We start from the raw sequence: 15599 nt of genomic DNA on the forward strand, positions 1-15599 counted from the left end.
GCTCAGGCTTGCCTCACATGGATTTGCAAGGAGTAAACCACAGGCACTGGAAGGACTGAAGCTGAAGCTCCAGTACTTTGGCCACCTGATGTGAAGAGCTGACTCTCTGGAAAAGACCCTGATGCTGGGAAAGATTGAAGGCGGGAGGAGAAGGGGATGACAGAGAATGAGATGGTTGGATGGCATCACCGACTCAGTGGACGTGCGTTTGAGCAAACTCCTGGAGATGGTGAAGGACAGGGAAGCCTGGCATGCTGCAGTCCATCAGGTCACAAAGAGTCGGACTTAGTGTCTCAACAACAACAAAACCAGAGGCTCCACGGGAGCTGATTCTCCCCACCTCCTTTGTCTTGAGGGCAGGGAACGGGGCACTTTGCACAGCGGCTTTGAATATTCCTCTAAACCACCTTTCCTAATATGAAATGGGCTGTGCCCTGCTTTCATGCATATGCTGAAGTTCTAACTTCCTGCACCTCAAAACTTAAGAGGTAAATTAGGTGAAAATGAGGCTAAAGAGGTAGGCCTAAATCCAATAGAACTGGTGTGTCCTTATACAGAGATTGGGACATAGAGATACCAGCGGTGCACGCACACATGGAAGACCCAAGGAGGACGCAGCCAGAAGGCAGCCATCTGCAAGCCAGGGCGAGACATCACAAGAGGAAGCTGAACGAGGCAACACCTTGACTTTGGATGGTAGCCTCCGGTTCGGGGAGCCTGTCATGGCAGCCCTAGCAGGGGACCCCAGGAACAAAGCGACCTGCCTCTGCAATTCCTGTTACACGTGAGTATCTCCAGCTCTCCTCTCCTGCCCCTCCCCTGCCTCCTCTCACTCTCCAGGTTCCTTTTCTCCCCTGAAAACACTACAAAGAGGGGGTTGGGGCTTAGAAACGAGGTCACCGACTGCTGATCTAGAACAATGCAGTTTTGCTTCCTGTATTGTACTTACCAGAAACCCTGCCCACACAAGGGGAATCCAGACACTCTCAGGAACAGAAAGGAATGGTGTTCCCCTCTCTCCATCCAGAAACACAGCTGCAAAAATACCCCGTGGAAACTTCCCTCAAGCATAGCCACTTCCTTCTTTTCAGAAGGATTTTCACAAACCTCAGTATTTAATTAGAAATGCTATTACTCCCAAAGGTGTCTCCCTCTCTCAAGATGGGATGGTTTAGTTAGGGTGGTAGTTAAATGTGTTATCAGAATCAGAATTCAATGGAAATTCTTCTGCAGCCAACTTACATTTCACACTAACCACAGTGCACGTTAGTGATCGAAAACATTTGTTCTAGCAGTTAGATATTTTCTCTGCCAGGTAAACTATGCAAACAACTGCTAACATGTCAGGGCTTGCTGCTTCACCATGCTGTGTGCTGCTAACAGTAATTTTATTATACGATGCTATCTAAATACCCTAAGGGTTTAGGAAATTAAGGGGGCTGGTTTTTCGATATTATCTGCCCCAGATGGCACCCTCTTCCAACAGAAATAATGCTCAACTCTATTGGGTTGAGCTTTTCTTCATTTCACTTATAACAGCAGTAACATCTTTTGCAGTATTACATCATTCTGGACTCTTTACCCTTTATTTGGGATCCTTGGCTATCTCACTACAGATAGGAGAAAAAACACTCCTTAAGTAGTATGCCTAGCAAAGGGGATCACTAACAGGAAATACATATGCAAGCGGTCACTCTTGGTCATAAAGAAGGCAAGTTAATGGTGGCAGCGTGGGTACAAACCCTAATTTAACTCGGGACAAACCCTAAGTTGCCAACTGATTCCTCTAACCACCACATCTCCCCTTAATATGGTAATATTTGTTGCTGGAAATAAGCATACAGTCATAGAATGTATTACTACTGACAACATTAAAGTTTAAAGTACAACCATGTGATATTTTTCAGGCAGGAAAGGACCAATTAACATGGTTGGGTGAGGCAGAGACATGAGAAGCTTGGTGACCTTCAGACTCAGTTTTTTTAAAATTCTTCTCTTACCTTAGTGGAAGTGTCATAATCCCATCATGTAGTTGCTTTTCTCTGCATTGTAGCCAGTTGAGTTCTCCTAGGAGGACCTCGTACCCACCCACCCAGGAGACTTTAGTATAAATAAAATGAAAGCTAAGCTCTTTGGAAGGTAGAAGTGAAGCCAGTTAGAACAGAAAGGGTGGAGGTTAAGAGGAGTGAAGCTATTGGTTCTGTCTCTTATACCAATGAAACTTTCAATGAGACTTTTCCTTAGTCAACCACTGAATTAGGTAATGGACAAGAGTGATACTCAGATGTGAGTCACATGTAGAAACATATACCTGGGAAACCATCAACCTTGTGTTAACAACCTGTGGGAGACCATTGCTACAAATGCTCTCTGTGGGAGACCATTGCTACAAACACTTGTTACTATTTGTCTGAAAACCACACAGTAGAAGTTCTGGAACCAGGTTTCTAAAGTCCAGCTGGGTGAGCCCTGGGAATTCAAAGCTTGAAGTCTCAACAAAAGATGACCAGGGCTACTGAGAAACTCTAGTGCCGTAATAACCTCTGGTCAATTGTATTCACTGAGGCTGGGCGATCACAAGACTCTGTTAAGAACCATTGTCACCATTAATTGTTAATTGAAACTCTTTTTTTCCTACCTTAGGAAAATGAGTCATGCAAATTAGATTCCAGAACACCTCATTTAATCAATCAAGTCTTTAGTGAATACCCAAGTGGTCATATAATCTCACCCTACCTCTTGGATGGAATACAGGATAAAGGAGGAAAGCCATCTCAAATCTCTCTATCTGTAAGTCACCGATTTCTCTAGATTTTCCTTTTTCCCAAGTCTTCAACATGCCTAAAGCAAACTCAGATGCTCTTATCCCATGTTGAAACAGCTGAGAATATTCATAAAGGTCAGAGTCAGCAAATCTTCTACAGCCCCTATAGTTTCCAAGATAAGCTCAGAGAGGCTTAAAACCGGATTGTGGGAAGATCCAGTGATTCCAAGGAAATCTGGATGTCCTCACAGGCACTAGATGGTTGTTATTGCTTTCTCTTTTGATATACTATTTCCCCAAGTAGATCCTGTTACTGTTTAACTTGGCTATTGTATTAGTCTATTGGCAATGGTGTTTTGAATGGCCACCATCAGGTAAATGATGTGGGTCTTTTCAAAATTAGTTAGCCAAGCAATCTAGGATACTCGTAATTTAGAAAGCTTAACCAGGAGAAGCTGTTCTCTGATATCCTTTGCCTCATAAACTTAAAAAAAAAAGGGGGGGTTTAATTTGGCTTTATTTAAGAAATATTTCCATTTCTGAACCTGCAAAACTATGATAATTTAAAAGCATTAACAAAATTGCAAAGTCATTTGTTTATTGCAGGGTTCCCTGGGGAAAATATATAAATTTATCTAAGACTCATTCTCTACTTACTGAAATGTCTAAATAGATTGTTTAAAATATGAATTAGAACTCTCTTATCTAAAAATAAACTTATCATAGTTTTCTCCAAATACAAATGCACACAGTTTACATTGCTAAAATTCATTTCAAACATCTGAATATTAAGCTTTATCAAGTGTTTTAACAACTTAAGTACTTCAGTTTCATATTTTAATGACTACTTCAGAAACTTACTGCCCTTTTAAATCCTCTAAATCATCCCAAATACCACAAATGATCATTCTGATCATTCTAAAGAAAAAAGATCAAACCTCACATTTCACGTAGCTCTTAAGCCAGTAACCCAGACTGTCTGTGTGTGCTAACTCGCTCTGTCTGACTCTCTGTGACCCTATGGACTGTAACCTACCAGGCCCCTCTGTCCATGGGATTCTCCAAGTAAGAATACTGGGCTGGGCTGTCATGCCCTCCTCCAGGGGATCTTCCTGACCCAGGGATCAAACCCACTGTCTTCTATGTATGTTATATTGGCAGGCGAGTTCTTTATCATTAGTGCCACCTGGGAAGTCCAGATAACCCTAGGAATGGCCAGAAAAACTCATGCCCATTTCTACAGCACTGTGCACACTGGATCTTCCAAGAGATTCTGGAGCATTTTTAGGGCACAATGCTTCACTGCTCTGCTCACTCCACAGCCCCCAAATTAGTCTAAAACCAACTGGCTTTCTTTTCAAACTCCTACCCTCCATCTGCAGGCTCCAAACCCTGCAACATTTGTTTATTTTAGGAGAGAAACAAAGATATGACACAAAAATTTAGTCTTCTGGGCGAAATTATTTTAACGCATGCCATAAATTCTTTAGCATCTGAAGGAAACCACACGCCTATAATAAGAAGAAAACGGAGAAGATGGCATGTCGAAAAAGCAGCAGCAGGCAGTAAGCACAAGTGGTGCTATCGAGAAGGCGGAACTGGGTCTCTGCTGGAAAGAACACAGGATCAGGACTGGATTTTCAAAAACTGTTATCAGGGACTTCCTGGTGGTCCAGTGGGTAAGGCTTCCCCTTCCAAGGCACAGGGTGTGGGTTCCAGCCCTGTTTGGGGAACTAAGATCCCACATGCCTCGAGGGTCGAAAACCCAAAACATAAAAGAACAGAAGTAATATTGTTAACAAACTCAATAAAGACTTTAAAAAAAAAAAAAACTGGTATCAGAGTCAAAGAAAGGAAGGAATTTTTTAAGCTGAAGATAGTAAGAGTTTGACTCAATTAGACCGAAAGGAGGGCTGGTAGGAATGGAGTTTTAGCGGGAAATAACCTGGGTTTCCACTTGGCCACTAACCAGCTCATGGGACCTTGACTAAGCCACTAACATTTCTAAGGTCCTCTGAGTTCCAAAAGAAGTGTTTTAGTGATGAGCTTACAATCCTTCTGTTAGGATGATGCAAGAATTTACAAAAAACACTGAGGTCGCTTTGATAATTAGGAGAGTATTTAAACACAGCCACCGACTTCGTGTAAATGAACCCTTCGTGGAGGTAGAGTGAAAATGGGGTCACGAGTTCAGGACTTGGTTTATTTCTGATCAGGCAACTACAGAGCTGGAAGAGGGCTGACTAGTGTCTCTGATTACTATTTCAAAAGTAGAATTACAGATAAGGCATTTGAGTGATTATTTCTACCTGTGAAGTGCAATGAGGCCATTTCTCTACAGTCCTCAAAAGCAGCCTTTATCATCATTGTCATCCCCAGAAAAAGAGATGACTTAAAGACATCAGCCTATATTCACACAACAGGAAGCATTTCTAATCTAGAGGCCACTAAATGCATTTATGGATTAAATATGTATTAGACAGTGTATCTCTTCTAAGATAATTTTTCAGAGAAGAACCTAGCACAACCCTCTCTAAATGAATATTGAAGAGGTTAACATGTTACAATATATTATCCATTTTATCGCAAGTGTCCATATTACATGAGATAAAATGGCCAAGGCTTACGGGAAAAAGCAGCATTGGCCAGCAAAATAGGACTATTAGACATGGATCCAAATTCTATTAATTTCTGTTAGCCCTAGGATCTTATGTACATTATTTAACCCTTTTTTTTTTTTTTTGGTCATTTATTCACAGGCAAAATGCCTCTTACAACTTAAGGGGATAAATTTCAATTACAGCATAAGACACATAATAGTCAACGATGTCCAATTTCATCCCTTAACTTCTCCATATTTAAAAGGAAAAAGGAAATTTCTTCTATGATACACTCACCATACCCAAAACCACTTTCCCACAGTGGATACCTGACAGATAAATTAATTTCCCTTCTGATTCCATAAGATTCAAAATCCTGTTTAAAGAAACTATTAGAAAAAATAATTTAACCAAAATGAAAATGATTTTACCTTCACTCAACAGCAAAGCCCAGTGTCCAGAAGGCCAAAGATGAATCACTTAGGCAGATCCCTGAATTAAATGCCTGAAAAGTCAAGGTGATTCCAGGATGAACCATCTCAAATATCTCGAAGGCCAAAGAACTTCTTCTTTTTTTTTTTTTTTTTGGTCACAGTGACTAAGGTTGCCAGGGGGATAATTATTTGCAGATATTTTCTCAACAGGTAACAATACCTTCACATCCCTGAATAAGACAAGCTTTGGTTTTACTCCTGGTGTGGGTGGTGGGGATGTGGAACAGTGTCCTCAGGATTTTAAATATCTAAATTGGTTTTTACCAATCTTTGTACTGACTCCTTTCAGATGCCAATGAATGCACCTTGGTTCAGGACACCACAAAGCCAAGTCTTTTCAGGTATGAATGAATTGTGTCTATACCTAAGGTCTTCCAGTGGAGTCCAGATCAAAACAGAGAGGCTTTCTCTGAAGATCTCCACTGGAGTGGGTTGCCATTTCCTTCTCCAGGGGATCTTCCTGACCCATGGTCAAACCTGGGTCTTCTGCATTACAGGTAGACTCTTTACCGTCTGAGTCACCAGGGGCTGTAAGTTCCAAAGACTTTCACAGTATTGTTTTTCATTGTAATTCTAATCAATATGGGGGCTGGGGACCCACTCTGGACTTTAAAAACTAGCACAAGTATCTTGGTAACAACTTCAAGGCATCAGAGCTGCATTTGGAGGCTTTTCTAAAACAGGTTTCTATGTTCTACCAACTCCTGTCCAAGGGACCCCAACCAGACTTTCTTGCAATGATAACCTTCGAAGTAAGAATATAAACAGCTATAGATACAGAGGAGGAAGGAAAGAAAGCTGGTCCTCTCACCGCTTTACAGTGAGTGTGCATTATGAAGGTATACAGAATGTGTGAGGTATTCTCCTGTTTGATTACTTAATCTTTACAGAAACTCTATATTATAATCTTCATTATACAGATGAGAATTGAAGCAGAGAAGTTACGCAATTTGACAAATGTCACACAGCTAGTAAATGGCTGAAACGAAATTCTTAAGTCATCCAAAATGATTAAGAAAATAAATCAATTCAAAAACAAGTTTAGAAAGCGTCTTAAGTGATAAGAAGGAAATGTGGAAATACTTGGCCTTCCCAGCTGAACACCATTTTCTTATATAATCTTGAAATGTGTCCTTATGACCTGGGTCCCTGTGGCGCTTGCAGATGGCTTCCATTTCAAAGACTCTTAAAGCTTTCAGGAATTTACTCCTAGATTTCTAGGCATGCTCAATTAGCACCTCCCCTCTCTAACTTCCTTGACTAGTCAAAAAAACTCTTGCTTTCCCTGTTTTTGTTCAAAAACATCTATTGCCTTTGGAAAGCCTGATTTTTAATGTTCCTTAAACCCTTAGGGTGCAGAAGAAGAAAAATATATTATGAGACTCAGCATCCACGTCATCCCATTTCTGAGTTCCAGAACAAAGAAGAGAATGTCGTTTAATCACTTTGCTTCCTAGGCTTGTGTCTTTTCAAAATTATAATTTAACTATCCACTGGTAAGATCTAGATGATAATCATTTACTTCTGATACGGTTTACTGGACATTTTCTTCTTACATGACACTTACCTAGATGTCTGTCTTGATAGCAGGGGAGGGGACAGCATTTAACAACAATCTTTTGGCAGGCTGGGAACTTCTGTGGTTTTAAGACCACCCCTGTATTTTCTCAAAAGAATTGAAATGCCGTCTCTTGAGTTATGTAGGCAGCCGTGGGAAATTCAGTGAGGGCGGCCATTCTGACGTCATTCAGTCCACATGGGAGCAAACTCCCATTCGGTATCTCATAGAATTTCAAATATGTATCTCCATGAGGTTTGAAATATCCTATTTCTGACTGAATATACTGAAACCCTCAAATCTTAATCAGCATGGAACAAAAACACAGCTCAATATACAGAAATTAGTTACTGATGTCAATCACACTGATGACTACATTGAAAATGCAGACTGAGAGGGCGAGGGGCCCCGAGGAGCCAGCCACTGTACTTACGCCCTTTTCAGACATGTGTGATCCTTTTTATAGCCTAAAATTAGGAATTATTACTCCAGTTTTACAATTGGATAAAATGAAATTCAGAGTGGTTTGAAGCAATTTGGTCAAAGTGGCCCAGCCAGTGCCTAGAGATTTTTCAAACTGACTCTCCTTTCGACTACACCCGAGGAAACCCCCCTATCAAGAATATTTTCTCTCTAAAAAACATTCTGGCTATTCACAGCCTGGGTTATTTCCTGATACTAATCCACCAGACTTGAGCTGCAAAGTTCCCATTGCATTGTATTACCCGAAGTCTTAAGAGTCAGAATAAATGGACAGGATTCAGTGAGTTAAGAAAACGTAATAAAACAACAGATTCCGTTCCCATCCCCCCACCCACCTCCATAACTTCAACTCATATACAAGCTCAGTTTTACCTCCACAGTACCTGGCTTCCAGTTTACCAACTAAAATAATCATCAAGATGTTAATCTTTTGATAGAGGATATAAATAAAGTAGTAAGTTAAAACTACATATTAGAAAGATAAAGACCTAAGCAATTCAGAACATCTCTTTTAACAGAATCAGACACCAAAGGAAATCAATTGATTTTGATGAACAATAGTGAGCAGGCCTCTTTTTAAATATTTTTGAAACAAAATTTTATAAACAATAATAAAAATAAGGCAGAGCAACTTTATAAATCTTCTGTTTAGTATAAGCATTTGTTTATTACAACTTTTAAAATGCTTTCATGTGAATGTTTAAGACCCTAAATGAACATGCTAATTTAAGATGCTCAATGCAACCCATTTATTTCAGGGGTACATTGGTAAAAATCAGAAACAAGTATCTTAGTAGACCAGCTAGGCTCTCCCTTCTATATACAGACTGAGAAAAACAGAAAACTGATTATTTTCCAAAGACCAACATGAAGCACTATAAAATGATATTCTGTACAAACTATTTTGTTTCATATCAGTAATAAAATTTATTTTGTAACATGAGTATATATATATATATATATATATATATATACACAAATTGTGTGTGTGTGTGTGTGTATACATATGTATATACCTGGCACCTTACTTTCCTTAAAAATGGTTTTGGATTTTGGTAATTTTTTACAAAATTACAGTGGATATTACAGACATCCATTTAACAGTGACCAAATCTCCTAAGTTTTTCATACTCCCCTTATCTTGACTGTGGAATGAAAATGGTTTGAAATTTTCCTTACTATGAAAAAAATTTTAAAGACAAAAATTAACGAGACACAATACATCCAACCTGAGATTATAATATGGTTTGTTCTAGTAAATCCAGGAAGACTGCAATGGATGCCTCCAAAGATAAGGAGCCAGAGCCCTGTAGGACTCTTCCACTCAAATCAGATGTTTAAATTAGGGTGGTCTACGGGGAGAAAAGGCTCTCTTCTGCCTGCATAATAAGAGCAAGTGTATCAGTTAAGGAGAGATACGCCACTGGCGCCGCTGATAATATGGTCATTGTTGGCGCATTTTGTCAAAAGGCTCAGCTTCCTTTCTCCACCTGCTAAAGCTTGCCAAAAAGCTAGCCGGGTAAAAGAATAAGGTAACCGATCATTTATAATTCAATTTAAAAATTATCTTGCTCAAAAACCTGAGACTCGTCGAATTGGGGCATACTGGTATATACTTGTTATTGCATGTGATCTATACTCCGACTCATCTGTTCCTCAAAAACATAACCTAAAGAAAAAAAACCCTACCCCTAGCCCTCTAAACCCTAAAAAATCCACCCAATACTATGGAGGACAGTGGGTAGCAGGCGGCTACCCTCCATATCAAATAAAGGTCCTGATACATTCAACTTGATCAATATCAAGTTTTATTAACAGGAACAAAAAAGATAATTTCCATTTTCCTGCCATGTGTTGTCTTACCAGGGTGTACTGAGAATACTGAAACATAAAATTCTTTCAAGTGTAACGTACCATGGCAAAATGTAATTATTTAGCTCCTTTTTATACACAACAGTTAAGTCTCTTTTTAGCTGGTAGAACAAACTGGCCCCAAAAGAGGCCATAATCTGCATCACTGGAAAGAAAAATCAGTCATCAACCATCAAATGTGTGTGTGTATGCCCACATATGTATATATATATATATGGAGACATATATCGATATATACGGAAAAGAAAAATTAAGAACTTAATAGACCATCTTCACCCCAGCAGCCCCATGTGCCTTCTTCCTCCCCTACCAGTGGTCTCCATCTCCATGTGGTTCTTCTCGGATTTTCCTAATGAAACAATGAGGTAGGAATCAAAAGAAAACAGCGTTAGGATCCTGACAAAGTAACGATTTTCTCAGCTCTAGGTTTTGTAGGCCCTCTTGTTCGAAGAAATGCCAAATGTCTTAATTCTTCCCGTAGTGACACCAGGGGCAAGACCCACTGTCATTTTTGAGGCCAATGTCCCTTCATCAAACGGCCAGCAGCAAAAATCTTTCAGACAAACGGTTAACTGATGCAAATTAATAGGGCCACCATCACTGCAGTGCAATACGTTACAGGAAAAAGAACAATGAACAGCACGAGAAAGGAAAAGAGCAGTGTTCGGTTACAAAAACATTAAACCCCACAGTTTGCCCTCAGCATCAAGGCTAATCTTATTTTTCATCAATTGAAATAGCTAAGAAGGCAAAAGATGAGATAGCCTGGGAGAAGAAATATACGCACGGGGTGGGGGAAAACTGTCATCTGTATCCAAGGGTTTCACGCAACATTTAGGGCAAACGCCTTTGTTCCTGGGCTTGGGAAGGGAGTGGGTGGGTGGGTGATGGAGGGATCAGATGGGTCGGCCCGGGCCCTCCACACCCTGCTCTCCGGCGCATGCGCGAGGCCAAGACAAAGGAATAGGTAATTACAGTCCGGATTCATTCATTTTGCCCGCAGTACTGAGGTCTGTGAGCCCCGGTTGTAATCCCTGCGAGGCTGATCCACACCCCTAGTGCAGGAAGACCACCTCTTTGACAGTGTTTGATTTTAACCTGCCGCAGATATGCTAGTGGCCTCGCGGCAGACCGAGGCGTGGTTGTCAATCCTGTTCCAGATACTAAAAAATGCACCCATGTGCGCTGCGTTATTTTAAGCAGGGTGAAAATTACACAGGCAAAGACTGTTCACGGAGTTCGTTTCAAGGCGGAAATGTCTCTTGAGAAAGCAGATAAGGAGCCCAGCCAAGCGTTCGATGAATATTCATGAAAAGAATGCGGTTTGTAGCCACGCATTGTGTGTGCGCTCGGATCCAAGGATTCTGCAATTTTTATTCTTTGGGGAAGGAGGGAGGAGGCGATTGGGCGAAGAAGGGGGAACAGGGGCCAGGCGTCGGGTTTCAGTATTAGCGCTTTAGGCAAAGCCTACTAAACCCCAAACCTTCGCTCCCGGCCGGGCTGGGCGGCGAGGGGCCGCGCGCTGTCAGGTTCAAGCTCACACCCTCCGGGCCAGGGCCGCCAGAGGAGGCGCCCAGCGCATTCTCCGAACTGAGTGCTGGAGACTAGGACACGCTCAGATGGAGCCCACAGGTAAATGGCAAGGCAGCTCGGTCCCCTCCCGGGCTGGGGCTCTGATCGGCTCAGTGGTGCCTCGGGAGGCACGTTGTCGTGTGAACCTCGCATTCCTCGGCCACCCCAAGCCAAGATTCAGGAGTCCCAGCGGCCAAGAAAACCCATTTGCTGAACCAAAAAGCCACCTCCTTCCTTCTGATCACACCACGTCCCCCCGTATCCCTTCTCCCCCTTACACTCTCGCCCCACCCCACCCCCACCCTTCGTCTTCTGCCGCTGCGACCCCCGCACCCAGCGCCTTCTTCCCGGCGATGAGCCGGGCGGGTGACAGCCTCTCCCACCAGACTCACAAAACCGTCTCTTCGGGACTCGGTGCACCGCAAGGGCTTCACGTTCCGCAATCTCCTGCTGCACTAGCTGCTTTCCTCCCGCTACCCACCACCAACTCCGCTTAACAGGCTCACCAGCCCCCCATCCCCCCAGCCTCCCCACCCTGCGAGTGGCTGCAGCCACCCACCTCGGGGGGCCGCTCCTCCCATCTCTCCAGTCCCCCGCGGCGCGACGGAGCCCTCCCCGAGGGATCCCCACCCCCACGACCAGCGCCGTCTAATCGGGGGCCCCGCACCACTCCCCCTCCCCACACCCCCCATCCCGGGCCGCGGCGCCGAGAGAGAACAAAGGGCCTCGGGGTGGGGGGCGGGCGCAGATGGGGAAAGAAGGGGGTGCCGGTGGGGGGAAGGGAACGGAGGCCCCCGGGGTGGCCGGCACCCCGGGTCCGCGGCGGCTGCGGGGGCCACCGGGGCGCGCCTCCTTACCGGGTCTGGGTGCCTGTGGCCGCCCCGAGGTGAACGCGGTGCCGCGGAGGGGCCCGGGTCGCTGGGCGTCGTCCGGCCGGGTGCCTGGCCGCTAGGCGGGAGGCTCTCTCCCCGGCTCGACGGCGGGGAGCCCGGAGCGAGGAGCGAGCTGTCGCGCTGCTGCCGCCGCCGCCCTCGCCGCTGCCGCTACTGCCCTCGCCGCCGCCGCCGCAGCCTCTGCATTTCTCGCGCGCGCGCTCCCCCTCCCCTTCCTGCCCTGCGCCCTCCCCCCGCGCGCCCGCCCGCCCGCCCCCCGCTCGCCCCGCCCCCCGAACGCCCCTCCTCTCCCTCCCGCTCGGGGCCCCGCCCGCCTCCCGTCCGCTCCCCGCGGTCCCCCAGCCCCGCCCGCCCGGGTACCCCCGCCTGCCTTCTCCAAAGGGCTGGTTCCCCTCTTCGCCCCCTCCCCTTCCCTCCATCCCCGGGCCCCTCCTGCCTTCCTAGCCCACTCCCAACCCACCTCCCCTCCACTCTTCTCCAGTCCTTGGCCCCCCCATCTCCGCCGCCTCCCCTCCCCCCGCAGCGCCGGCGATGTTTGGGGCACACACACACACACACACACACACACACTTGCTCTCCATTGCGCCCCCCTCTCTCTCTCCGTCTATTCTGTTTGGAACGGTTGGGTAGAAGGTCTCGGGCTCTCGCTCAGACCTTGAGGGGCCGCCTCGAGGTGGTGCCTGACGCCCCCTGCCCCTTGCTATCCTTTCTCAGCATCCCATCCGAACGCTCGCTATGTCCGGCTGAAATTCTGATACCCGGGCGGGCACTGAGGTTCGGGGGAGGGGTTGACCTGGTGGCTCCCTTCGGGCCATTAGGACCGACGCCCGAGGGTGGACAGTGGTCTCCCAGGGCAGGCACGCCTGGGCGGCGCCCGGGTGCACCGAGTGTGCTGCGCCCCGGCAGGCTGCGGCTTTTGACCAGCGCGGCGCGGAGGTCCAGCTGGCCGGGCGCGCGGCGTCGCCCCTGCGAGGATGCTCTCAGGACTTGGGAGAAGAAGGAGGGAAGACCAGAGCCCTAGGCACGGAGCCGTCGGGTTTTTGTTTGTTTGTTTGTTTGTTTTTTTGATGTCTGTGCTTTAACGGAGGCACCAGTTCTCAGGAAGAGAGTTAGCCGAGACAAGCCGCACAGTGCAAGCTCAGAAACGCACAGGTCAAAACCGTGGCCAACTTCGGGGTGTGGGGTGTCCCTGGGGGGTTGCCACTTTATCACAGGAATACAAAATAACCACCAGGGTGGGGATGTATGCTCACCTTGCTTATCTGTTGGCAAGAAGCAAATGCGAAAAATAACGTAACACGACATCGCTTAGAACGGTATAGCTCTTTTCATTAGACAAAAGCCAATTTTACCCTTCCTGCAAAACCCTTCTGAGGCTTTGGAACTTTCATTTGCGGTATTTGGGCGCCCTCTGGCGGTATCTGGATTGCTTTCTGGCTCGCCCACATAGCAGCAAAGAAAACCAAAGTATGCTGCGGCTGCTTCTCCCGGACGGTTCTGCCCTCTTGACCTGGGCGAGGATTCGAGGATAGGAATGTATCCAAAGCCGGAATGATACAGTGTAACCACATGTTACAAGGAGGCAGACGCCAAAGGCAAGTGCATCCGCATTCAAGTGGGAAAAGGTAAGTCCATTTCCGATTAACAAGGAATAAACTTACCAGAATTTAATTGCTATATTTAAATTAAGCTGGGTGACAATATCAACCCCATACAAGCCTCGAAGTTTTGCAGTGGAACAAGGCTCCCCTACTGTACTGATATTTACAGTTTATGTGGGTCACGCCGAATTAGACAAAGGCGTGAAAGCTGGAAATATACACCTATGAAAGCCAAAGGGGCAAGGGAATTCTGCAGTCGTTTTCATTTTTTTCTTTTGTCTGTTTCCTATTTAAATGAAATAACAAAGTGTGTGTGTGTGTGTGTGTGTGTGTGTGTGTGCGCTCAGTCGCTAAGTCCTGTCCAACTCTTTTTGACCCTTGGACTGTAGCCTACCAGGCTCCTCTGCCCACGGAATATTCCAGGCAAGAATAGTGGAGTGGGTTGTCATTTCCTCCTCCTAGGGGATCTTCCTCACCCAGGGATCAAACCCACATCTCCTGCAGCTTCCGAATTCGTAGGAGGATTCTTTATCACTGAGCCAAAGAAGTAAATATGGTACAAAAACAGGGAAGCAAATTACAAATAAAAGCATTTTATTTATTTGAACATAAATGTTCAATAATTTTCTATGTTCAGTATATGTCCCTCATTCCAGCACATTATTTATGAAGTTAGGTGTTGGGTTTCTCAGTCTCCTGTTTTGGACAGATAATTTTCTGATGGGGGTGGGGATTGGGTGTATCTGTCCAGTGTACTGTAGGCTGTTCATCATCGTTATTGACCTCTATCCATCCACCAGTTACCAGTAACATACACAGAAACACACACGTATCACCCCCACCACCACCACTTCTGACAACCAAAATGTCTCCAGACATGGCCAAACATCCCCCGGGAGGCAAACATCCCTCCAGGTTGAAAACTACTGGCCTATCTTTTTTTTTTTTTGAACTGTTATGAGCAAGTCTTTAAGTTTTAACCCTATGCAATTAAATGAGCACTTACAATTTTATGCTCATAATATGTATTGAATATATTTGTTAGGGTATCTGCGTAGTTATTTCATTTAGCATTCAGTTTTCATCCCTGTGATCTTCCAGTCATGTAAACTCATCCCCAAATGAGTAAATATGTGTTCCTATTGTGTTTGTGTGGTAAGTCTTTGGATGTTATCTTCTATCTTTTCATTTTTCAATTAAAAAAAAAAAACCCTAACAATTAACGTTTGGTACTTTCAGTGCTCCTAGCTAAATTTTCACGATGGAGAAAACAAGCCTTTCAAAGGTGTGGTTAGAATATAAATCACAGTTACCATAGAAACAGGAGGCAAAAGCTTACATCAGTGAGACTTCAGGTCTCCTCAGTTTGGTCTTCCATCAGATTTGTTTATTTAAAAGATTTTTAAAGCAATTCTTCTTTAATGAAATAATGATGTAACTGGCTGATAGTGCTATTAATCTTAAGAATGGAACCTTTTCCAGAATTTATAGATATGCACCAGGTGGTACCCAACACGTTATATCTGTTATATCTCAATACATTATAAAATCCAATTTGTTGATGTTTTTAGACTCATTTTTAGTTGTTCATCTAACATCTTACATTTTTAAGATGCATGCTCTTGAAAGGTTTTGTTTCTTTCTTTTTAAAACCCACACTTAAGGAATTAATGACTAAGCAGTTTAAAGCTCTGGAGTTCAGAAAACTGTTAACATAAACTATTATGGATGCCACTCGCTGTTTAGATTATAGACAAATTAA

General features: G+C 44.5%; 1 protein-coding gene across 2 annotated transcripts in view; it reads right to left on the reverse strand.

The window, feature by feature from the left end:
• The window catches only part of BASP1 (brain abundant membrane attached signal protein 1), a 54805-nt gene extending 42312 nt beyond the window's left edge, over positions 1-12493 (reverse strand). Inside the window, exon 1 of one of the 2 annotated variants that reach the window (XM_069556121.1) lies at positions 12201-12493. The gene's annotated coding sequence lies outside the window, so the exon portion shown is untranslated. Of the gene's footprint in view, positions 1-2000; positions 2294-12200 lie in introns of those variants that run through there. The other variant, XM_069556122.1, reaches the window with a different exon arrangement.
• Positions 12494-15599: the final 3106 nt, after the last annotated feature.

Source organism: Ovis canadensis, chromosome 16 (assembly GCF_042477335.2).
Source record: "Ovis canadensis isolate MfBH-ARS-UI-01 breed Bighorn chromosome 16, ARS-UI_OviCan_v2, whole genome shotgun sequence".
Classification (NCBI taxonomy): Eukaryota; Metazoa; Chordata; class Mammalia; order Artiodactyla; family Bovidae; genus Ovis; species Ovis canadensis.